This window comes from Phasianus colchicus, chromosome 2 (genome assembly GCF_987193195.1).
Source record: "Phasianus colchicus chromosome 2, bPhaCol1.hap1.1, whole genome shotgun sequence".
NCBI classification, from domain to species: domain Eukaryota; kingdom Metazoa; phylum Chordata; class Aves; order Galliformes; family Phasianidae; genus Phasianus; species Phasianus colchicus.
The window spans coordinates 100,092,730-100,119,833 of record NC_143437.1 but is presented as its reverse complement, the minus strand read 5'-3'; the positions used below and the strand labels follow the sequence as shown (position 1 = coordinate 100,119,833).

Sequence of the window (27,104 nt, the reverse complement as noted above, 5' to 3'; positions counted from 1 at the left end):
CACTGAGCATAATGAAGGGTGAATTTTCACTTTCAGACTTGGTGCCTCTGCACTATGACACAAAGCCATGGTTTACGATGTGTTACGTAAATTGCTTCATTGGCATACAGGCTCCAAAGATCTAAAATGTCAGTGCTTAAATGTCTAGGCTATTATAATCTAAATAGCTTAATATCCTGGGGCCATTTTACCTCAAGCAGTTCAAAATAAGCCAAAGAACATTTGAAGATTTGTTAGTGCATTTTGGTATCCAAAACTAGAAATAGACTTTCCAGCTATTTTAGGGTACTTCAATTGTTAACTAAGTTTATATTAAAAAGGATTTCATGCAGCTGGAACTGGTAGAGGGACCAGGAATGCCCAGGCAGATCTTTTCCATTCAGTGCTGAAAACAAAAGCAAGTTTCAATGATCAGTGACAATTTTATGAAAAAATTTATCACTTACAGTGGTCAATCAGGTACCCCTTGGGAATAATGTAGCATTAATTATATTTATGAAGCAGCCAACGCACAGAAAAACAGCTTGTAATTTAAGAGAAGACTTGCACCTCAATGTTGTACACAATAAAAGCAATTTGCTTCACAGATGCCTTCACACAATTTCTTTCTCTTGAACGTTTTCCTGCTTCCGTATTGCAGAGAAGCTCCTGAAAGTCCACACACTGAACTGTGCAGGTCATTCAGCTTCTGCATCCAACAAATGCTCCATGAACAACAGTTATTCCTGTAGAAACCACCAAGGGCCACTGCCTGCAGCCAGAGGGGAAAAAAATACAAACACAAAAAGATTAGTGGAATAAAAAAAAACAGATTAGTGAAAGGACAGGATGCTTCCTGCTTGACTTTGATAGATCACTTTGGCTATGCTTAAAAGAATAAATTAAACAGCATGAAGGAATGTTCCCAAGCACAGGAGTTTGACTTACATGGTGAAACTGTTAAAATGACCCAAACTGGCACTGAAAGTCACCCAGATGGTTTCTGCTTTGAAAGACAGTATAGGCCTGTGGGAATTCCCAACAGGCAGTTTTGCTATAGGCACTATATTCGGGTGCTGAAGGCACTATATTCTGAAAAAAATATCCTTGGCTCTCCATGAGCTAGGTTCAGCCTTGAGCTGGGCACACAAACCCTTTGTAGCATGCCTGGGAAGAGTTATCAACCTGAGTTAAAAGTTATCACACATTTCCCAGCAAAGTCTTGGACAACAAGCTAGAATTCATTTCTGTTTGTGGCTGCTCTGAATTTCTACAGTAAAATGCCTCCATAACCTAACGCAGCAAGTGATGGCAAAGCTCTCTTGGAGATTAAGTACCAGGTTCCAGTCCCAGCTCTGAACCATGTTTGTTTATTTTATTCACTAACTGTTTAACATTTAATACATAAACACTGCTTGGAACAAGAAAAGGAATCCACAGTTCATCCTTTTTGGGCAAGTTTCCTGATAACAGGATTAAAATCTTGTGCTTATTCTTGCATGTTCTGTTTAGTCCAATGACTCTTCAGTGCTTTGCTGCAGAGCAAGGAAGCTTCAAGGAAGATGGGAAACATCTGACAGATCCTAAGATTGTCTCTAATTCAGATGTTTTCCAATAGATGTTTTTGAAACTTTTCAGCATACAAGCTCATGGGCGGTGTTCTCTATTCCCAATGTGAATTACTCACAATACCCTAGATTGGGTAGTGTGATTGGGTGGACTACAAATTAAGTGATTATTGCTTCTCCTTCCAGTGAATCAATTAGTTAATCTTATAAAAGCTGTTGTTTTCATTCCCATAGATACATCATAGGTACATTTTGGATACATTTGGATCAAGTCTTATCTAAGTAGGAAGGTTAATGAAAGAGTCCCAGTTTGGATCCAGGTAAGACAGTCACAGAAAGAAGCATATGCAGAGCAGAGCCTTAGGCACACTTGCAGTTTCATCAGTGATAACAAGGCATGCGAGGAACTGAGGTTTTCAGATTCTCATTTTTCTTCTTCAGCTGACATCTTAAATTCTAACAGTATTCATTTTCAGAATTCACTTGAGGTGACTACACACTTCAGTTATCCCACAGTCTCTGCATCACTTTTTCATGTTGCATATAGCTAGCACTAGTTGTCTACTTATGGATGGGGTTTTAAGAACAGCTACTGAAAATTAGGAAGTTTTTCTTCCGCTATTGAAGACATCCTTGGATGTAGTTTTCCTCATGATTGCTGAAGGTTGACTGCTTCTGTCATTAAGTTAGTTCAATGTCAGCAACGAGACTGAATGGGAGAATGAAGATATCCTTCAGTCAAGAAGGAAAAAGGCTAGGAAATACAGCCAAAGACAAGGAAGAATGTAGAAGATTAAAGTAGAGGAAGAAATGGGAAGGGACAACTTTGTCCTTCAGATTTCAGAAGCACACAGGTAGGTTATAACTCATTATTATGAATTATATTTGAATAAATGGTAAAAAGTAGTTTTGTGCAAAACTTACATTTGTATGGTGCCACTTAAAGAGGGGTCCTAAATTTTGATTGGATGTGTAATGACATCTTAGTTACTGCATTGAAATGACAAACTGAAAGAAATGCAAGATTCAGAATGCACAGTGTTTATGTTGAGTATGTTTAGGTTAAACTAAGAAAACAAAGGTAGTAACCATCCATAAGAGACCACCTTCACAATATCTTAGTCCTTAGTATTGAGAGTATGCTGGCAGGATCTGAAAGCAATTTCTTCCAACTCATTCTGCCCGGGTGATCAATGAAAGCAGATTTTGAGGACCTGAAATTAAGAATGATGCTTAGGTTCTCCATTTGGATAAATAAATAAACAAACAACTAAATAAACAAACAACAACAACAAAACATTTGAGCACAGTCATTTTGAGCTTTCTTGTGGAAGGCATACTGCGTTAATAATGATCTGAAGGAAAAGTCTCTTCTAAGCTATCTTTTGGCTAGTCCTAGTGAGTTCATTAGACTAATATTTTGTTTCTTCCACACCCTTAGAAATTTTGCTTGTTAAAAAAAGGTTTTAGTTTCATAAGCAATTCTACTGCAAAATTTTGATTGTATTCTGGGAGCAATGTAAAATATCATGGCCTGTTGAGGGCATCAGAGAGGCCAAAGCTGGACTGAAGCATTCTGGGTTAGGCAAAATAAAGATGTGTTCTTCTCCAATTTATATTACTTCTGGGATTCTTTCCCCTTTTTAAGTAAAGAAGGCTGAAAGACAGTGTATCTGATTTAAGTTATTTTACTGTGTATTTCTGCCATACTTTGAGATATAAATAGCAGAATAAACAGTCAAGTACGCAAGCAAAGTTGAAAAGTCAAAGACCAATGCTTGTTTCTGCAGTATTTCTTGCTTGCACACATGCCAAGTGCAATATCATGTAACAAATGAATTCTTTACGGACAAGAACTAGATTTGGGGTTTCTTCATTTCCCATTGACTCCCCAACATTCTAAAAAAAATTTAAAAAAACTGTATTAAAGTCACCAACGATTAACATAAGGGCAACCATATGTTTATGATTGAAATTCCAGAGGTAAAATAAAATATTCTTTTCCATTCTTAACCATTCTTACTCAATGTTCTGAAGTGGGAAGATGAGCTTTATCTAGTATTTGTGTGCAAGTAATACTTATTATAAAATATGATAGACATAAGACTGTCTGCAGAGAATATCTGATTATGAATACTACTTATCTGACACTTCTTCCTGACTATAAGCATAAAGAAATAGACAAGCTTGCACAGTGAAAACAACTTGAATAATTAGTGCCGTTAGAATGCCAGTCTTTTAATGATCTCTGTAGATGCAAATAAATTAAAATGGATGTACTGATTGCTGAATAAATACCTATCCTAGCTGGGTTTTGATTTGAGGTTATGTCATCCAGATTTGTCTATCTATCTATCCAGAGAAAATCCTTTAATCATTATAATATCTATCTATTTAGATATTATAATATCTAGATAATGAGTAATATTATAATACCTAGATAGGGAGGGTGAAAGATTTTTTATATGACCTTTACTATATGTGACCAAAATATTTAGTATATTAGAAATATCTAGAATATCAAAAACATCTGTGACGTGTACCTGAGCTCTAGTGCACAAGATGATTTATGATTCTTCACTGAAAGGACATAAATTTCTGCTGAAAGTACTGTGAAGAATCACATTCACGTTAGTGACTTGAGATGAAGAAGAAAATAGAACTGCTTTACTTCATTTATTGCAATTTTAATAATGTTGTAGCAACATTTGAACACATTACATTCATACTCTGTCACTAATATACAAAGAGGGTTGAAGTCTGTTTTATAGACTTACAGCCCAGACATCTTTGTTAAGATACTCTGAATTTCTGCTCCTGTTTTGACATTATTTATGTGTTTTGACATATCTATTTCTACAGGAATTACAATTTGTCCCTTAGATCTGCCAGACCTTTTAAAGTTTTTGCAGTTCATTTTCATACTTGGTCATAGGCGACCACGTAACTCTCTGCCCTGTTCCAGGTTCTCATGTCGACACTGAAGTGATTTCTTTTTAAAACCCTAATCTTTCATTGTTTTCTTGACTAATGGTTGAATTTGTGAATCCTGTAAATGTGATTGCAGTCTGAAAATGGAGACAGTTAATCTAGGAACACTTATTCTGCTGCTATTTAACCACAGTCTCCTGGGATGAGCTGAGTGGAAAGTATGGGATGTCTAAAACATTTACTATATTGGATGAGAAACTGGTGTTAGGTTTCCTTTTGAGCTCTCTCCAAGCACTTGTGATGTTGGACTTATCCATTAGACCATGATCTCTGGAGTAACTTTTAAAGGAGGTGAGCTAATAGATGCAAAAGATGAATGGTTGGCTAGAACACATCAAAATACCGCTTATTAAAACAAGTATAAAACAAGTATAGTTCTACACTAATAGTTAAATATGCTAATTATCAGTCTTAGGTCACCTATAGAGGAGGAATCCTGATGACAAATGAGATCCAGCTTGCCACACAGTATGTGGCAGAGTAAAGAGTAAAACAGAGGTATAAGGTAGCACTGCTTGAGATAAGCCGATGACAGCCTCTGTGACAAACTGCTTCCTATCTAGAGAAGTAGATTGGTGAGGAAAAGAACAGAAGAGAAGCAGATGCGAGGTGTCTTCCCCAAGGAAAGTCGGTGACCAAATCAAACTCAGAGATCACACACCCCACATCGGTTTTTTTTCACCCCATCTGGGATATCCATGTTATAGTGTTATATATGTGCCATGTTACAGCTGTGGTCTGTAGGTTTATAAGCACTTAACACAGAGCAAGCCTGGTTAAGCATAGGGGCGTCTATGCATTACTGAAGTATGAATACACATTTGGTTATGTTTCTTTCTATTTAAATCTGTTTAACACAATCCTCATATGCAGTCAGTTAGATATGAGATTTCTGTCACAAATACTGGCTTTCAAAATCCTTGGGCAGAGTACATCATGCAGAAAGGAAAACAGAATAGCTAGTTTTCTTCAGTAATAAAAAGTTTGCAGAAGGAAGCAATCTGAACCCTGCTCTGATCTTCTAGGAGAGCATTCTTTTCTCACTGTAGGAATGGTAAGATTAACAGAAAATAAGAATCATGCTAGAAGTTACTCTTTACTGGTTCTAGCACCAGTAGAATTAACAAGAAATGTATCTTTCCTGAATATTTTAAAATTATTTTAGGTATTTTTATGCCTCTTATATACTGATGCACACTTTTACTCTATTTGCAGGGTTCCAGTTAAAAATCTTCAGGATCATGATTTTTATCATAACGGCATCTGTCCCAAAATTCTTGTTTTGTAGCCAGGGATTTCATTAAAAGTTGCAAATGAAAGTGTTTCAAGATTATAAAAAGAAAATTATCATACTTCTTTTCCTCTAATAAAATAATTACTGTTATGAGGAAGAGAAATATTTCTAGCAGTATGAGTGGCTCCTGACTGTGATAGCTCAAGATCATTTATGGAAATTTCCTTTAGTTTATGACAGGTACAACAGTATGGAGAATCTGACACCTAGTGTAGACTTCTAATGTTCTATGTAGAACTATATGAGATCTACTTACCAAAATATTTTATCATATCTGGTAGCTTGATAGTTTAAATTTGTTGTTACTGTGACATTTTTTTTATTTTTTTTTTAATCTGTTCCACCTGAATGTCAGAAGGTCCTCTTTCTGTATGGAAGACAAACTTGATGATGTACCTAAATAAAAAAGAAAGCTAAACATTTTGCTCAAAACAGAAGTATGCCACGTCTGAGAAAAGGGGCTTAGCATTCTTTCTTTTCAACCTTTAATGTCATAACATTCCCAGTAATGAATCAATTTACATAGGGCTTTGATTACATTGGATGAGAAGGGGATGTAATGGATGATGTGAATATCACTCCATTGAGCTCTTCAGCTATTATCTCTTCCCATTAAATGCAAATCACTAACCATATTACAGTTTAAAGTCTCTCTTTTTCTATATATTGCAATAAATCATCTGAGACGGCTTAAGAAACAAGAATTTTAGATTTTATTTTCTTTCTTGAGGCATAAATTCAACTTAGCTTAAATCAAGTAGTTGAGCTGAGATTCCTGTTTTGCATGCTGATCTGCCAATTGTCAGCAACAAGGTGAATGTAAAACAAAACCAGTACCTCAATATGTGATTGCATGTTATTGTAAGTAATTTCAATAGTGCCATAAAGCTACTTGGAGAGTGAATGTCAATTGAAGGTAAGTCTCTAAAATGCTTGCACTGCAAACTTAAGAAAAAAGAACAAATCAATTTAACATGCAAAAAGCAAAGAAATAAGACATAAAAATTTTGCAGTCATGCATTTAAATATTTAAATGTCACCTATAGCATAGTCATTAATCATAGAAATACGAACAGGAAGAACACTTCCAGAATGAAGACTTGGTAACTTTGATAAGTTCGGAAAGTAGATGTCACCCTGTACCTTCTCACTGAGTACTGAAGAAAATCTGAAGTCTCAAAGTGAAATACAATCTAAAGAACTGCATCTTCTCATTTCTATGTTAACGGGGTATTTTATATGGCTCTAAGTTGGTCTCAGATGACTTGAAAATTGCTCTAGGCCGGCATGAAGCATTGAAGGTGATAATACAAAATACACATTTTTTCAACATCTGTTTCTCAATTTGATTGTTTTGCATAGTTCATTTCTATTCATTCCCAGACACTAACGTGATCATTTCAGTTCTGAAAACAAAATGTACCCTTGCAGGTTTATAGCACCTGCACCGCAATAGCTGTGTCAAAGAGTTCACTCAGCTTTTTTAATATATTTCAAGTAAGGAACAATCTTCAGGGAAATAAGGAAGCACAGATGAAATATGCTGTCTTACCCATTTGTCTGAATAAGTGCAATTTAAAAGTAAAAAAGTGTCACAAAAGAGGAGAATGAAACATAAAATAAAGAGTACTGGAAAGCTGTGGAATACAGAATAATAGCTTTGCTTTTTTAAAGTCAGTGACAGGCTTGAGTGTTTAAAGTTTATTATGTGAAATGAGCCAGATGAAATAATTATTTATCATTGACTAGCAGAGAGTGAATTCTAAATGGAAAGCAGTTTTCAATTAACTGGTCATGCTACACTTAACTGAGGTTATGTTGCAGAATCAATCAAGAAGAAATGTTATTTGCCAATGGTTCATGAGCTGGATGGTTCTTATTTTAAAACTAAAATGCTATTTTAAAGGTGGGGGCTAGGTGGGGGCTGGTGATAAAACGTGCATCCCACTGTAGAAAAAAATAGCAAAATCTTTTGAGACTTGATGTAAAATTTCAGAATACTTCGATGAGATGAGTTATAGCTGTTGGCATCTAGCATCAGATAAATGTAGTGTTATCTTTCTAATGTAATTCCACAGCTACTTCTATAATCAAAATATTGAGGTCTCTATATTATCTCAGGCTATGAAAATGAAAGTAGTATGTAAATATAAGTGAATATGCTAAGCACACTCTTCAGATTCGAAGATAAAGTCTCTACAGAACTGGTGTCAATGGCAAATTTCCCTTAACAGTGAAGGCATAAATCGAAACTGATTGCTTTCGTCTTTTAAGCTTCTTTATGTTTGCCTGCAGAATTTCTGCCTTTTACCTTCTTTTCACATGTTGACTGTGAGTTTGGGATCACAGAATCATAGAATGCTTTGATTTGGAAGGGATCTTAAAGACCACCTTGTTCCAGCCCCACTGTCGTGGGCAGGAACAGTTCCTACTAGACTGGATTTCTCAAAGCCCCACTGAACCTGGCTTTGAACATGTCCAGTGATGAGGCAATTTCTCTGAGATACTTTCTGGTGCCTCAGCACCCACAGGGTGAAGAACTTCCTCCTTATATCTAACCTAAATCTCCCACTTTTAAAGACATTACCCCTTGTCCCATCACTACACTCCTCCAGTTTTCTGGTAGCTTTCCTTTATTTAGAAGGACTGCTATAATGTCTTCCCAGAGCTTTCTCTTCTCAGACAGAAGCAGCTCAGTTCCCTCAGTTTGTCTTCATAGGAGAGGTGCTCCAGTCCTCCGATCATCAGGTAGAGCCTCACAAGAGTGGACTTAGAGAGGGACAGTCAGACACCTCCTTCACCTCACCATGCTTCTTTGGATGGAGACCAGAATATGGTTGGGCTAGAAGTGCACAGTGCCAGGTTATATTTAGCTTCTCATCAACCAGAGCTGCTCTCAACCCATCCTCTGGCAGCCTGTATTTGAGTTCAGGACTGCCCTAGGCCAGGTTCAGGACCTTCCACTTGGCCCTGTTGAATTTCATGAGGTATTCATGGTCTCGCCTCACAAATCTGTCAGGGTCTCTCTGGCTAGCATCCCTTCATTCTAGCATATTGCTCACATCAATCATTTTGGTGTTACTGGCAAACTTGCTGAAAGTGCATTCAATCCCACTGTTCACATCACTGACAAAGATGTTAAACAGAGTCACTCCCATAACAGTGCCTAAACATTGACCATGACTGCTACCAAGCATGCCATGACAGATCATCATTGATCATTCTATGATCTAGTGAACCGTCTGTTTGACGAGGGAATGGCTGTTGATGTAGTCTACCTAGACTTCAGCAAGGCCTTTGACACTGTCTCCCACAGTATTCTCCTGCAGAAGCTGGCAGTCCATGGCTTGGACAGGTATGTTCTTGGCTGGATAAGGAACTGGCTGGAGGGCCGGGCCCAGAGAGTGGTAGTGAATGGAGCTAAATCCAACTAGCAACCTGTCACGAGTGGTGTTCCCTGGGTGTCGGTGCTGGGGCCTGTCCTCTAAAATGTCTTTATTGATGACCTGGATGAGAGCATTGAGTGTATCCTCAGTAAGTTTGCGGATGACACCAAGTTGGCTGGAAGTGTTGATCTGCTGGGGGTAGTGAGGCCCTACAGAGGGATCTGGATAGGCTGAATAGCTGAGCTGAAGCCAGTGGGATGAGGTTCAACAAGGCCAAATGCCAGGTCCTGCACTTTGGCCACAACAACCCCAAGCAACATTACAGGTAGAGTGGCTGGAAGACTGCACAGAAGAAATGGACCTGGGGGTATTGATTGATGCTTGGCTGAACATGAGTCAGCAGTGTGCCCGGATGGCCAAGAGGGCCAATGGCATCCTGGCTTGCATCAGGAATGGTGCTGCCAGCAGAAACAGGGAAATGATTGTTCCCTTGTACTCAGCTCTGGTGAGGCCACACCTTGAGTACTGTGTGCAGTTTTGGGCCCCTCACTGCAAGAAAGATATTGAGGCCCTGGAGTGGGTTTGAAGAAGGGCGACAAACCTTATGAGGAGCGGCTGAAGGAGATGGGATTGTTCAGTCTGGAGAAGAGGAGGCTCAGGGGAGATCTTACTGCTCTCTATAACTACCCAAAGGGAGGTTGTACTGAGCTGGGGGTTGGCCTCTTCTCTTGTGAAACTAGTGATAGAACTAGAGGGAATGGCTTCAAGCTGTGCTAGGGGAGATTTAGGCTGGACATTCAGAAATACTACTTTTCTGAAAGAGTGGTCAGGCACTGGAATTAGAATCCAAACTTGGATTTTGTTAAGGGACATGGTTTAGTGAGTATTATTGGTGATAGGTGGATGGTTGGACTGGATGATCTTGAAGGTCTTTTCCAACCTCAGTTATTCTGTGATTGGTGTCTACTTAGACATCAAGACATTGGCCACAACTCTGAGTTCTGCTATCCAGCCAAATCCTTATCTGCCAAGAGGTCCATACATCAAATTCATGTCTCCTCAGTTTAGAGACAAGGATGTCATGAGAGACGATATCAAATGCTTCACACAAGTCCAGGTAGATGATAGCAGTTGCCTCTACCTTATCCAACAGTGCTGTGACCCCAACATAAAAGGCCATCAAATTTGTCTCACACACACACTTTGCCCTAAGTGACGCTCTATTGCCCATCACTCATCACATACGCCTTAGCAACTGCTTAGAAACTCCTTAGTTTCTAGGAGTAGAAATATCTGCTCACAATATTTCTGTGCACAGAGATGAGACTGACCACCCTGTAGTTCCCCAAGTCTTCCTTTTTCCCTTTTTGGAAATTGAGATAATGTTTTCCCTTTTCCAGTCAGTGGCAACTTTACCAGACTGCCATGACTTTCAAATATGATGGGTAGTGGCTTAACAAATTCTTTCACCAGTTCCATCAGGAGTTTTATTACTTCCCATTGATTTGTACACCTTGAGGTCCCTTAGATGGTTTCAAAACTGATCTTACCCCACAGTGAGTGGTTCTTCATCATCTTAACCCCTGCTTTAGCCTACTGTGATTTGGGCAGTGTGACTAAAGCACTTGTCGGTGAAGACTGAGGCAAAAGGTCATTGAGTATCTCAGCCTTCTCTATTCCTCAGGTAACCTGGTCTCTCATTTCCTTCCAGAGAGGGCTCATATTTTCCATAGTTTTCCTTTTTTTACTGAAATTCCTAAAGAAGATTTTCTTCTTGCCCTTGGTGTCCCTGTCTGGTATTAATTATATCAAGGCAATGTCTCTGCATTCCTCCCAGGGCTACCCATCCTTGCTTCCCCCCTTCTATCCAAGAATGAACAGTTTTGGTTCTTTTTTTAACTTGCCTATGAAGCACTCAAGAGCAGGGAATGCAACTTGTTCTGACATTATATTTGCTTAATTTAAAGAGCTTTTTGTCTGTAAGCCAGACCTTCAGGATCTTTTGTAATATAAACAAATATAAATAATGCTCATGTCTTGGAATAGCCTAGGTTTTTTTGTGCTAAAGCTTTCAGTGGAAAATTGATACGTGCATGAGGAAAGTGGGATATGATAATGAAGATAATTGCAAACATTCTTAAAATTTAGCTTCTTTTAAGTAATAAATAGCTAATTGTATTGATTTGATTTAATAAATACATGTTATTAAATAACTATACAAAAAGTGGTGATATTTACTGAGTATCTAAAGGGAATTCTATTTCCACAAATGCATATAGTCCAATTAACTTGAAAGAAACAGCTTATGTGCTTAACAGTAAGTGTGTGCGTAAAGATTTGCAGAAACAACAAAATACACAGAAGGAAACATTACTTGGAGAAAGAAGCAAACACATACTTCTAAATATCACCACTGAATCACACTAGGATTTCAAAGCACTTTATAAAAGCTAATTAATTATCCTTCATCTATACTGAACTCTTAATCAGCGGAACTCAGCATCTTTTATTGCAATTAATATCATATGCTGGAACCGTAAGATAAAGATAAGAAAATGCTATTGTCCTCTGAGGTTTTGAAGGAAGTCAGAAGTGCATCACTTTAGTTATGCTACAAATTACTTACTGGTTCCATCACTTACTTCTTATACAAAATTGAATGCAGCAGCCTGGCAGAATAGGTAGCAGGGATGAACACTTTCTAGGTGCTTGAGTTGTTGTTCGAAAAATGACCATTGAGAAACCAGATGTAGGATACAATAGTCATGACTCTGAATCCTTGAGCTAACTCCAAAAAAAAAATTTCATTAAATGTTGTTGCTAAACCTTCTCCACCCTATTTTGTAGCATCTTAATTGAAATCAATTTCAGACACTTTCAACTGCTGTGTAATCTGAGTATGCAATCAACACCAAAGGCCAACAGAAGGGTGGTGCTAACAGAGGCAAGATGTGTTACAGAGGGAACTAAATCCTGTGCAACAGAAAAGGCATTATCCCAAGAAGGCTATGGCTGTATTCCAATACAGATTTGGTTACAGTCTTCCTGCTGCTATCCAAATATGGTGCACTCACTGAATTTGCTGACATGGTTATATGTATCAGATACCATTTTCCTCTAAACTAATGCAAGGTTTTCAAAATTCTGGTGAAAGGAGTGCCTAGCAAACAACCAGTGCGGGATGATGCTGTGGTGGTTTCACACTAGTAGGCAGCTAAGCACCACACAGCTGCTCCCTCACTTCCCCTCCTGAAGTAAGCAAGAGGAAAAATGTAATGAAACAAATGCTCATGGGTTAAGATAAATAAAAGGATATCATTAGCCAATCTCTGTCACAGGCAAACATACTGAGAACAAGTGAGAAAATTGTAATTTATTGCCTACTAATAACAAATAAGAGCACTAAGAACTAAAAGCAGTGCAGGGGAACAGGGAATGGGGGCTGCAGCCAGTCCCTAATGCTTTGTCTCTTCTGCTCCTTCATCATCACTCTGTCTCTGTTCCAGCATGGGGTCCTTCCTCCATGAGATGCTGTCTTTCCTGAACTGATCCCATGTGGGCTTCCCATAGGTCATAGTTCATGCTCCCACATGAACCTATGTTCATGTGTACAGGGTTTTAATATGGGTGGGCAGCTCAGCTCCACCATGCTGCTCTCTCACTCCTCTCTTTAGAAGGAAAGGAGGAGAAAATTTAATGAAGAAAAAGCTGACAGGTTGAGATAAAGACAGGGAGATTACTTATCAATTACTGTCATGGGCAAAACAGACTCAGTGTGGGAAAGTTAATACAATTTATTGCTTATTATGAATAGATGAGAGCAGTGAAAACTAAAAACAAACTAAAAACACCTTCCCCCCCACCTACCCTCTTTTACCTTCTGCTTTGGGTGGTGCAGGAAAACAGGGAAAGGAGACTGGAAAAACAGCCTCTAAATTCTTGATGCACCTGAAATTACTACTTAGTCATGTGCTTATCTTCTGGTGTTAGCTCCTCCCAGGCAACTTCTCAGGGAAAAGCCAAAAGATTGCATGTGATTCACCTCATTAAATAGCAGGTTCTTATGTTCCAGCTGCTATCTGAGGTCACAGTTGGGAGTTATTTTATGAGTTAACAAATGATCCTCCCAGGGCTAAGGATTCCCTCCTGAAACAACAAGAGTTTCTGCGGCATCTTCTCTGTCTCATTTTCCTGCCTTCCAAGAATGGGATAGAAAAAATACTTTTGTATACTTACAAAATCTTTTGAACATTGCTAGTAGCCAATGGTTGATATGACCCAAGACTCTTCCAGGAGGATCTGTTCTACAACATTCCCAGGTAAATAGGTGAGGCTCACCGGGCTGTAGTTCTTTGGCTCCTCCTTCCTCCTTTTCCTGTAAATGAAAGTTTCCCTTTTTCTACTCTCTGGAGACTTTGCCTGACAGCCACAACTCTTCAAATATGATGGAGAGTGGCTTGGCAACCACATCTGCAAGCTCTGGGAAGAACTCTGAACTCTAGAACCCAGAATTCTGGGAAGAGATAAGATGTTTCTTAGGATAGTGATTTTAAACAAATCCCTTTTGAAAATAAAATATTTGCCTCATGGCCAAAATAGTTCACAGACACTGTATCAACAGCCTAATTATATGTAGAGAGTTGTCTCAGGTTGTCACGTATCTTTCTTGATAATCAAACCAGCTCTGGACAACTGGCACACATCTTTTGCAACTATTAAGATCTATTGTAAATGTACGAGAGTCTTACTCCCCATTTCTTAAAGTATACAAAGCCATGAGAGAAAAAAATATATTTTAAAAAAATGGATTTGGAAAAAAAAAAAAAGACCTGTAAACTCTTTTGGAACCCAACCCTCACCACGTTTGCTACTGGCTCTGCAGCAGAACTCCTCTTAGATTATGAAAAAAATTCTGTCCCTCTCTTAACTCCTCTTTTCCCAAATAACTCCTTTCAATATTATCAATGTCATATCAGAAGCTGATGAAAATTGCCAATACAATGCAAGGTGCTTTAGGTCCAGTGTCTATCGTTATAGCCACAACATATAAAAAAATGGGTATTGTGAAAGAAGGCTGTCATGGATATGACATTCTGAGTTTTACATTTCATACTGAGACAAGGATTTTCTGAAAACTCTCTGTTATCAAACCATTTGCAGAAAATTGAAAACCAAAAGAGTGCGTGAGAATCAATGATATTATGTGCATGTACTGAAAGAGTTAGTTAAACACACTGATACTCATAAACAAATACACAGATTTTATGTTTATATAATGTATATGTGCATACGTATAATCAAATTAAAAGTAAACTACAGTAAGTAAACATCATCATTGTTTTTATGGTGACTATTCCAGTCAGAATAACCTGATGTACTGGCTTTCGGAAACTTTGTGTTTTCAGCTCGAAGAGGAGAATTAGAATTGCATTCCTTTTCAATTGCAAATCTTACTCAGCACTTTTGGTTCCAGAGATGGCATTGCCACTATTAGTAATTTAATGCATGCCCTGACACAGAAATTCAGACAAAAAATGCTCTATCTACAATGCAATGTTCCCTTCTCCTGCTGTGTAACTGTATTTCATTCAAATCTGAAGGTGATTCACTAGGAAAAAAGAATAAATTGTCTTGACCTGAGAATTATTTATAACCCTAAAAATTTAGGGCCAAACTCAAAGTGATCTTAAGAACCTAAAACAGCCAAAGGACTGAGCTACATAGATCTAAAAATATTGCAGTGTGATTACTTCCATTGGAAACATTTGCATTCCTTCTGTGGTAGTAGAGAAATTGAAGTATATTGAAAGCCTCAAAAAGACCTGAGTATTCCTTAAACTTCACTGACAATAGTAATTATTGACATCTTACCTTTGTGATGCATACACTGTATTCAGGAAATGTCAGCACCTAGTGGTAATAGCTTATCCTGCCTGCCTGGGACATGGACTTGTCAGGAAAAGGCACAAATTCAGATCTCTACTGGAGGTGTGGTGTCTATTGGATAGGAACTACTCATGAAAGTGCATATATTCCAAGGTTAGATGACACAATGGATGTATGTCTGCACCTTAAATTAAAAAGAGAGATGGAGAAGCTTATGAAATGGGTAATGAGAGAAGAGTTGTGACAATTCCCAAACATAACCAGGTCCTTTGTAAACACTAGACAGTATAAGTTCTGATTGTTAATGATAATGTTGTACTTGCAGTCTGAGACTATACTCAAGATACGTGGTATGACTGGTCTACCTTCTTAATTCTGCTTCAGCCATCAGCAAAATCAATACCCATGTTCATGGATTAGCTGTTTTCAATGAACTGTTTTCAGATTCCAAATGAAATACGTGCAGCCCCACAACATCCTTCAGGACCAGTTTGGGATTATTTTTTTTTTTTTTCTTTTTCTAGTATGAATCTAGTATTTTCTAGTATGATCTTCAGGCTACCCAGACTGATATTAGAATTTCACCAGTAATAAAAAGATTGGTTTGCAAGACATTCAAAGTAGTGAGATGCTTAAGAATGTTCAGCATTGGGATAGAAATAATAGAATCATTTGAATCAGAAGGGACCCTTAAATCCATTTAGTCCAACTGCCCTGTGATGAACAGGGACAGCTACAGCTCTATCAGGTTCTCAGAGCCCCACCCAGCCTTACCTTAAGTGTCTGCAGGGATGGAGTATCCACCACCTCTCTGGACAACCTGTGCCAATGCTTCACTACACTTATCATAAGAAGCTTTTTCCTCATATCCAGTCTAAATCTCCCCTCATTTAATTTGAAACCATTTCCCCTTGTTCTATCATAACAGATCCTGCTAAAAAGTCTGTCCCCTTCCTTCCTACAGCCCCCCCTTTAGATACTGAAAAGCAGCAGACTGTGAGACTACAGCACCATCAGGGGCTGTAGGAAGACTGTGGACAAGTCAGTGCAAATTAGTCAAATGCTATCTGTGTCTGTAGGATGCCTGCGTGACCCGTCTCAGCAAACTATTCCTTGCTAATTTCTGTCCATGGACATGATTACATCAAAGGGATGAGTTTCAGGTGAGAACTGGCCTGGGAGAGGCATATTTGAACCCACTTTGGCTGAAGGGTAATTCGGACTTGGCTCTCCTGTTTCCTAGGGGAGCTCTGTAAGCTTTAAACTATTAGTTGCAGTCAATTATCACTTGAAGTCTGCAACCAGCTTTCACCATTTTTCTATCTTAACAGCAAAGACATGACTGAGCTTTCAGAATGAAGTCAATGTATTTCAAGTATTTTAAGTATATCCCGTGAAATGAAAAGCTTTTAGCAAAGACAGAATGATCCATATTAAGCACAAAGCAGACAAAATTGTGGCTGTGTATGAAGTTCCTTTCAGCTCCCAAAAGATAAATGAAATTCCAGTAGAAGAAAGAAGTAGGTCAATTTCAGTACCGTAAGAACCTGAATCACACAATTTTAATCACAATACCCTTTGACAGAGGTTGAATTTAATGCCTTAATTATAGAAAACACAGCAATTTTATTTATAATTCACATGCACATTGGAAAGGAAAATAAAAATACTCCATCAACCACTGACTGTACAATAAACCACATATCCTGATCTGTCCGTTTTTAGCAATACATTTTTTGCCTATAATATAAATATTTTCTAGCTTAAGGGTCACAGAATTTGCATTGTGCTGGACCAAATCATATGGCCGCTTTTACATTAAGCAGTGTGGTTACAGATGGAAAATTCACTAAAAAATACTACTGTGAAAAAAATACACAAATAAAGAGTAATGTCAACATTTTATTGGTGCTGAGGTAGCTTGCCTTATTGCGGAATAGTCAGCCAAGATATCTGCACAGTTTGACTAGTGATAATTCTCACTTTTATTAATATTTCACACAGAAGGAGCAAGGAAATAGCAAGCAGTATCATATACACATCACAGCATATCCAGGTTACACAGTGGCAGCAGCAAATGCCAACACACAGTATGGAGCAGTTGCATAGAACCCCAAAGCTTAGTCAGTCACACAAGTAGTGCGAGTCGTGCAGGCATCAGAGGAATTGTGTTAAAAAGGTGAGTATTAAAAAGGAGAGAGTGTTAGATTTAATGTAAGCCCTCTTCTGACAAAAGGGAAGGATGGCTGCCAGTAGATACAGGGGTGGTGAAATGAGAACCGGCAAAATAGTATCTACTGGTGAGTGAGTGACAGGATCAAATCTTTCACCGTCCCCTTTATTGAATTTAAGGATTGTGATTTTGTCCATTAAGGATGTGATAGACAGGTCTGTTGGCTACTTCAACAGGAAGATGCAGTGCTAAGGCTGATTTTGTCCGATTGAGTTTATGCTCACTCAGGAGGGATCCAATCACAGAGGAGTCCTCCAAGAGGCTAAGGATGGTGATATCATGAGGAAAACAAATGCACTTTTAAACAGAGGGCTGACATCTAGAAATTCAAAACTTAATGTGTCTCACAGCTCACATGAATTACTGCAGGAGGAAAGCGAAACAACAACAACAAAATTTCTTGCTTAATTTTGGCAAAGGAAATGGTGCAGCTCATGTTAGCTTAGTAAAATCAGCACCCACAGTTTCTAAACAGTAAAACAAGAGTATGCAATTAGATTTGACTGCAGGACAAGAACACACAATTGGTTTTCATCTCCTCTTTACATTACAGAAACAGCTGCAATTTTTACTTTTTTTTTTTTTTTTTTTTTTTTTCCTCCACTGTCAATGCATTTCTGCTGCTTGGAAAACTAAATAAATGTTACAAATGAGTCACATCAGAACTTTTTTCAGGCTAAGCTGCCACGAATAAATATTTCCGTGTTCTCTAACTATATGTGACATGAGTGGCAAAGTTGAGATCCAAAATTTACCTGTAAGCATTGCTGCTTTTCTAAAGCCCCTTCAGTTCCCCCTCTGCTCTTTACAAACATCTCCTCATTCAGGTACACCACGAAAAGAGCTTGTCCATACATGTAAAGACTCACATAAACAGTTCATAAAAGAGGAGCTAATGTTTTGGTTATTTTTTTATTTGTTTGTTTGTTTTCTGCAAATTATAGCTACAGATGAATATGGATTATTTTAAAAAAGATATTAGCATTCCGTACTGAATATTCTGAAATAAATAAAATGATAAGGAGTAGATACATTTCTGAAAGATTAAATAGTTCTGCTTTGAAAATCTACACTTCAGCTACTGCCATACTAACCAAACTGGAAATATCCCTACACTTACAGCACTTACTGATTGTTCTTAGACTAGAGCTGATACAGAAGTAGTTGATCTTGGTATTTCTGAACATATGCTACTGATCCCTATCTGATTAAAGAAATTTTTCATTGAGAATCAGGGAAGCAGAAGAGTAACTTGGCCAAAGTTTTAAATGTTGTAATTTCCCGCGTTTCTTACTGTTGTCCTAATTTTCTTCTGTGAGCAATGACATTTTAAGATCTGACACACATTTTAAAGTTATGAATGTGGGCTTTGGATAGGGATTATTTGAAGGATTCCAGGGGAAAGGGGATCTTCAGCATGCTGCTGGGTGTAGCAAAATGCTAAGCAATTTGCCAGCCTGCTCCATAGTGTCCAGCCCACTCATCCATGCAGCACACAGGAGCTTTGTGGAACAACACTGTCCACTTCCAATTTCAGGATCAAAACTGCCATTTGGGTCCACACCCAACTTTCAATACTTGGTTTTGTTACTGCACAAAATATTGAAAAAAAATAGCTAGAAATGTTGTGGCTTGCAAAGCTGGCAGGAGAACACTACTCATAGGTGCACTGCCATCTTCTGGGAGAATCTATTCAGTTTTGAAGCCGGATGAATTAGTTACTTTGTCCAGCTTCTTCCCAGTATAGTGAAGGACAAGTTGTATTCCAAATACCTGATACTACAGTTAGAAGTTTTGAATTTTCACTTTATGATGTCTTGCTTCATTCAGCACCAAGAAACAAATGTTACTGAATGCCATAGCTATGAGTAGTAACACATAGACTGCTGAGGAAAATCCTTTTGATGGCCACACACGGCAAGAAATCATTTGTAAAACACCACTTTTGTAGAAAGTGTTCAAAAGTTTTAGCTATCATCTCTGACAGTCTACTCCTATTCAATAATCCAAAGGAAAACATTAAAAGGTGTCTAGGTTCAATACACAGATCTTCATTACAAGTTTGAGATATATTAACCCATCTTCAAATACTTCAAATTACTTTTTTATCTATTTTTTGCCTACTGATGAACACTGACCCTCTGGATCATGCTATTAATAACCTGATTTATGACATCTTCTAAACTTAAACAGATCAGCAGGAGAAAGCCTGCATGCCTCAGAGGAATAGCAAACATTCTAGTTATTTTAAACATCTTTTCACAAAATAATATTATCTTTCATAGACTAGAAAAACACTGCCCAAAATCTCTTGCAGAAATCACGTTAATTCATTGAGTTTTAAATCTCCACTTCCAGTGAGGTGGTTTAAAGAATTTCAATCTACAGTACAGAAGTAAGGAACCAGAGAAGAGAAACTGTTTATTCCAATCTATTTTGTGAGGAAATGTTATCAAGTAAAACAACATGGTTAAATCAAACCATCTGTTTAATTAAGCCTCAAAGTCCCAAGTAATAGTATTTTTTACTGCTTACACTTATGGGCTATGGACAAGCTAATTGCTATCATCTGTCCCCAAGAAAAGACAGAAATCATATTATTGTCTAATTCATTTATAATCACCAAAGTCACCAGATCTCTTAACTTATCCTTTTTCTATTCTACTTCTTCTTTCATAGGCTAGAAATATGTCAGATCAAGAGGAGTTGAAAGGATTACCCGTTAGTCCATGCTGAATCTTGTATTTCATATTTATGCAAATAAATCATTCCCAAGCCAATTTATCAGTTAATGATAAATTCAGACTCTCAGTCATTCTACCAGCAATAACACTTGTCAAAGTTAAAGTAAATTCTTTGTGCTGTAATGAAACAAAATGGCTAGAAAGGCTGATAAATGCTGGTAAGCCTAGGACATGATGCACAGACCTGGCAGTTCAGCAGTTCCTTAGCTGCCACTGCCTTGTGCAAACTCAGACAGGGACTAGCACAGAACAAAGTTTATTTGCTTAGCAGCTGTCTGCAACTGGCTGCTTTTCTGCATCCCATCTCTCACCTCCAGTGGATCTCAGCTAGAGCTCTCCACACTGTTTTGAAGGCAAAAGAGAATCATTAGGCTACAATTATGTTGTCTAACATACAAACACTTCTGGGCTTTGTGTTACCTTCATGTTCAGAGAGATGTCCAACACAGGTATTTTCTAATCTGTGTTCACTCCACAGCTTAGTTTGACCACTGCTAGGAACATCTGCTAAGCTTGTAAAGTACGAGAGTTAACTAATGAAAATGGCTGCTTCATCTGACTCTTGTTTAAAATCTTCCTTCTACTAATATCTACTATGCCAAAAGGACCTCACAACGAATCACAGAATAGAATCAAAGAATCATTAAGGTTGGAAAAGACCACTAGCATCATCTAGTTCAACCATCAATCATCAGCACTATGCCATTAACTATGTCCCTCAGATAATGGGCATAAAGAGAGGTTTGTTAATATCAGTAATGCAATTGATCTTCAGCATTCCCAAGGAAAGTTCAGGTATGCATGCTTCTTCCACACTGCACATAGCCTCTGGAAAACTTATGACAGACAGCTATATTAGAGAAGTATGAGCATTTGATTTGGGGTTGGGAGAGGATTGGGAGGCAGGGGTGACAGATCTCTTGTTGGGTTGTGATGCACAGCAATGGAATTATGATCCAAGTGTCCACATGCATTTGTGTCCAGTAAAATGAGCTAGTTCAATCTGAAACTGGGACCAGAAGCATTTCCAAGATTCAGGTAGTTTACTGGTGCTACAGATGTATGGAAATCATTAGTTGAGCATGCAAAACAAATCCCTGATTTTGTCAAAACCAACAGTCACACAGTAACAGAATAAAAGACAATAGCTTTTTGCTAGCACTGAACAGAGTCCTGCTATCCCATGATGTCTTAGGAAAAATAAACAGTGAGGGAGGACTTTGGAGAAAAAATTCAGTAAAAAAGGGAGACAGAGACTGAGTAGATCTGTTTTCTAGACAGAATGAAAGAAAGCTATTGCTCCCATCCCTGGAAAGGCCAGAGTGCCCCATGGGCTACCTTTAATGTACTTCTCTGCACAGATAAGTTGCAGAAATAATAACCTTGAACATGGGACCTATCCAAAACCAAGTTTATGTAAAATAAACGTCTCCCACCCATTCATGTGAACCAAAAACAGGAGGAGTAGAGGAAGGTGTTCTTCAGGGATTGCTAAAACTCACAGAGCAGAGATGGCACAGAGAACACTGCATGTTCTCCTTTGATTTGCCCCTGTTCCTAACAGTGCTTTTATGGGAGGGTCCAGAAGAAATAAAGATGTTGTGATACAAGTTATTCTCAATTATTCCAAGGCCCACAGTATTCATTAAAGATGAACTTTAGATATGGGACACTGCTGATATTTTATATTGAAAGTGATTTTCTTATTTTCATTAAAGAGAACATCTTTTGAGCTAAGTTAGGAATAAGTGCTGGAATCTTGTTTTACAGCCTTAGAATTCAGAAATGTAATTTCAAATATTTACAAGGCTATTTACAAAGACATAGGCTGAAATGTAGCTTCTAGTGAACTAATTTATGAGCTCAAAATGAACAAAAATTATTGCTTGCTTTCCCACAGGAAGAAATCATCAAGTTTCACTCATTCTCTCTTTCCTGTATGATTAACAATTATTTCTGTACCAGCCAAGAGAGGACCTGCAGTAACCATTCACAAGAGGCTAAAGTCATAAATAGATACAATCTCCAAAATATTCATCTGAAATAAAAACAACTCTCAGACCAGCAGAGCAACATCACAGGTTTTCTTGGCACGCACAAGTATATGAAGACAGAATCTTCCCACAGTACAGAGCCTATGCAGTTTTCTCAGATAATTCATGCAAGTAAAGCAATGAGATCCAACAGCTAAAAAAACCTGAGTCAGATATAGATATATAAATATAGATGCTAACAATGAATACAAGCGAGATATATTTCATTGACAGCAAAAATAAATGCAGATCAGTTTTACTGCATTTACTGTTTACTTGCAAACAGGTTTGCAAAGTCATAATTAAACTCAGACCTCAACATCAATGGAAAACTCAATTATATCAGCATCAACAAAGCCTATATATAATGTATCTATGTTCATAATGGGAAACAACTGCACCAAAGACATGGATAGATATAGAATAAACCTATAAATGAAAAAGACTGCAGATAACTGCCTGAATGTGCTGGACACTACAGCTTATTAATGCATTAAGGCCATTAAGTTAACTCCTATCCATTCCCTATAAAGTTAAGAAACAGCTGGAACCACCTGTGGAGTCTATCAAACACTCTCTGAAGATGCCATCCGCAGAAGCTGCAATCCTCAGAACATAATCTTTTTCTATTCCTCTGTAAAGTTCTCAAAAAACTGTGGTGGTAAAGCAGGGCTCAAAGGTTTGACCTCCTACACTAATTCATTCAGAGCTTTATCACGCTGCCAATCACTCACATATCAGGAGTGCTGGCTCTCTCCTTAACCAACGAGAAGGACTGCACATCTGCATGTCCAGTTGCTGTGAGTGCTGCCTTATTTTGGTATATGACAAAGGGCCAAACAATTGGAGATGCTTTGGGGAAAAAATTCTTCCCTCTAGTGAAGGGAATGCATGCATCCAAGCCAGAGAGGAACCAAGCAAGGAATTTGGCTGGTCTCAGATTGGCACTACAAATACAATGAGATTTCATCATTTGTTCCATGAACAACAAAGTTTCAGAAACATAGAATTCTGACGTCTTTCAGAAATCAATTGAAATATTTGGTTCAAAACTGCAGGAAATTTGGTACAAAGTTCAATGATTGTGAAGCAATCGTATTATGCATAAGGCATTCTTCAAGAACACGTGTGGAATGGCTGATCAGTACATCAAACACAATAGCATACATTAATGGAAACAAAACATGGTAAAGAAAACTAGGTCCTGAATTTACAGTGATATAGTCCAAAGATTTTATTTCACAATCTTGAATCTGGAGTAAATTTAGTTCCTAGAACTCATTTGAAATATATCAATGCTCCTATTAGGAAAGAATACAATTTCTATTCCAAATGTGGTTATATTTCTGATATCGATAGACTGAAACAAATGATATCTGAAAACATTAATAAATTATGGAAAACCTGTTTTGCTTAAGGAGATAGGGTTTCAACAAACTGAACAGAGTTAAAGGGTTAAGGATAGAGGTTTGAAGTACTAGCAGAGATAAAAATGCAAGCTGATGTATTCAAAAGAGAGCAGAGAAATCAGATTTATGTGCGCAAAGCCTGTAAGAAAACAAAATTTCCTGTTGCCATGGAAATTGAAACAAAACCAAAAACCATTCCCAATCACAATGAAAGGCTGAGATTTTGAAATTTCCTTTGGAAGAAAGTTTTTAGGGAAAACTATTAATTTAGAGCCACTAAAACATGTTACTTCTTGTAGATGACATGTTTTTATGTAGGTAAGGATCAGGATTTCTTTTCGATAATTCAGTTCACTTCTGTTTATATCATCAAAATATTCATAACTATGCCATAACATTTATACTTAACACACAAGAAAAACTTTTTCACCACTACATACAAAGGTGTTTCCAACAAAACAAACTGATCACAGAGAAGATTAAATATTTCTGCTTCATGCTTTAACTTTTAAAATCAGACATGAAATGGAAATATTAGCACTTCATTTAAAATGTTGTTCAGGGAAGATAAATCAGGTCTGTATAGTGCTCACATTGTCAAATGAGCCCTACCAAGAAAAAAATAGGCAAATATGCAAAAAATCAAGAGTAGCCCTGGAATTTTGCTCCTGGCAGACTGTGACAGTACCCCACTCATGTCCTAAAGAATCAATTTACTGCCTAGGAAGACATTTCAGTATTTTTGACATGTATTCCCAATTTCATCCCTGAAGGCCCTTCATGGGAAATATTAGTTGGCACCACAGAGGATATCAACTTCTCCACTTAAGCCCAAGACACTGTTACAACTGAAATTCAAATGTACAAAGTTGGGTCACATCTCCTATATGTCTTCCTTTCATACCTCAGTACTCAGGCCTTTGTGGTGCAAGCATCTAGCCCAGTAAATTCGTAGTAAAGCCTCTGATTAAGGCCCTCAGTAGAGGAAATCTGCCCATTCCCAGAAAACTGACAAATTATACTTTGTTGGCTTATTGCCACAACAATGGAGTCACTGGAAAGAGTTGGGTCTCTGCCAAGAAGATGATGATCCAGGGGCTTTCCAACTTCTCAGGCAGATCACCCTTCCAACTACTCAGATTTTCGTGACTCAGCAGAGAATTATTTTATTTTTTTTAAACCTGGGTCATTTTTGGAATCTCCTTTATCTCGACACAAATTTATTAACTCAGTCATTGTGACTGAGATAATAATGAGCTGGGTCTGGGGCTGAGCAAGGTGCCACAAGGGAGCAGGAGGAATCCTTAAGCCGCTTTTATCACCAACCCTTCATCTTTGCTATTGCTGGCTTGAGCTCAGCTCCCTAACTCCCTAAATAGTGCAGGAAAAAATAAGCCTTTCACAATTTCACATATATTAAGAATGTTATATCTGTCAAAGTCTCCTCTTCTATAGACTAAAAGTCTCCTCTTCTATAGACTAAAAAGCATGAACATTAAATAATAATATTAGAACAATTTCTCTCTTGAGCCCGTCTATCTACTTCAGTGTTTTACTTCTGCTTACCAGCCACCAAGCAGTTACTGGTTGATGTTAGTTTATTTACTGGAAAGAGCCCTTTTTGTAATGCATTCACCAATTATTCCAGAGGAACGTACATCCCCATTTGTAACTACTACTTAAAACAAATAATTTTCTTTCCGATCAGATTTCACAGTTAGATTCCCATTAAAGGACCGGGTGAATAGCTGAGGTCCACCAGGCTTTTCATGTTTTGGTTTGTTGTTTTGGTTTTTTTAAGTATGCTTAATAATGAAGCTCTCACTCATAAATTTGTTAAAAAAAAAAAATGGCTCATTTCCTTTCTTAAAGTATGATTTTCTTGTATCAGCTTTTTACCTTCCATCTCAACGAAACTAGACCACTCATTTCTCCTTACTAACCCCCAACTGAACATCATCAACAACAGCAGAAGGCAATGAATGATCTACAGCAACCACAGAAGCGACATGGATTTTTTGCTCTATCTGAATTCTCTAAGGAACATAAGCATTTTCAAAAGAATACAACTGAAACAGGATGAACACTTTTTTTTTTCTTTTTTTCTTTTTTTTTTTTTTTTTTTTTTGTGAATAGAGAATTCATTGAAAAAGGCTGTGACAGGGAGACTAACTTTATTTCTGAATCCAGCCTATGGCTGGTGGGAATTTTCCACAAAGCAAACAACCCAAACAAAAACAAAACAAAAAAGGCAGGAGGGATTTTGGAACAGTGCACAATTCATTGTCAAATTTTCTAAGAGCATCTTGTTTCCAGAGATGCTGAAATGTTGCATTTCAACATATTCTTAAAAACAAACAAACAAAAAAAAGAACAAAAAAACCTCCTTTCATTGTGAAACTTTTGTAAAATTTTAAACCAGCCTAAATTTAATTAGATGCAAAAAGAATTAACCCCTCACAATCAAATGAAACATGAAAAAAAAGTTCAAGGAGTCTTAAATTATGGATCTTTTGAACAATTTGGTTCAGCAACAAAACAAAAATCTATTGTTCTCTTTACTAAAATATACTACTTTTTTATATAACTATGACAGGACAGCACAGGGTATGATTTTTTTCATTAAAGACATTTCATTAAAGACAGATTGTTTCAAAGAGCTTGGCCAAAAGAAAAATCAGTTGTTTTCAACAAGACCTCAACTTTTTTCCACTTTTCCACAGCTGAAGTTATGAAGTCATCATTTTTACAGTAACGTGAGGTCTTATGCAACACCACCACCCCCTTTTTGATCATCACACTCCTCCTCAGAAAGGATTGTATAGGATGCAGAAACTGCTGTCCTACATAGTTCAAATATCAGAAAAGAGAGGCAAAAGAAACGATGGAATCCAGAAGTGCCGGATGACAGAATGGCTGGCATAGGATCACATGAAACACCAACTGGAGCCACAAGGGAAGATCCCAATCCTTTGCAGCCCAAAGCTGCTGCTCTTCACCATGACAGCAATGTGCCTGAGCCAGCCCCAGTCTGCGCCTCCCAGTCTATGCCTGCTTCTGTGGAAATATCTGCAATCTGGGCTTCCCAATGGAAGCAGGATTGGCTTCTGATCCCTCCAACACTGTAGCAATTATGGTAACTGAAAGCTTCTCTGCATGCACACTCTGCCAGCACCTGAGTTTCCATCACACTGACAAAGATCTCTCTTAATTAAAGTGTCACAACTTTACAGGATTGGCTTCCTCCATGTTAGGCTCTCTCGGATCCCAAATTCCTTTTTCAGCTACTTTTCTGAACACTTAATTAAGAAGTGATTCATCATCTGACTAGCCAAAGAGGTATCTCAATCTCTGTGAAAGAGATTTTTTTTTAATGCTCATTATATATAGTTTATTTTTGATTACTTAGTCCAACAAAGATCACACTCCAGTAACTGGAAATATTTTGCCATGAGAGTTATTATTCAAATATTTCTTTTTTTTTTTTTTTTCTCACCACACTATGCAGTTCCCTTTTCTCCTCCATCCAAAAGTAAAAAAAAAAAAAAAAAAAAATCATCATCCCATGCAAGGTTTATTGC

At 37.7% G+C, this 27,104-nt stretch overlaps 1 protein-coding gene across 1 annotated transcript in view; it reads right to left on the bottom strand.

Annotated features, from left to right (window-relative positions):
- Window positions 1–477: 477 nt before the first annotated feature.
- The window catches only part of KCNS3 (potassium voltage-gated channel modifier subfamily S member 3), a 58,438-nt gene continuing 31,811 nt past the window's right edge, over window positions 478–27,104 (bottom strand). The window contains exon 2 of the transcript XR_016464851.1: window positions 478–751. The gene's annotated coding sequence lies outside the window, so the exon portion shown is untranslated. The remainder of the gene's footprint in view (window positions 752–27,104) is intronic.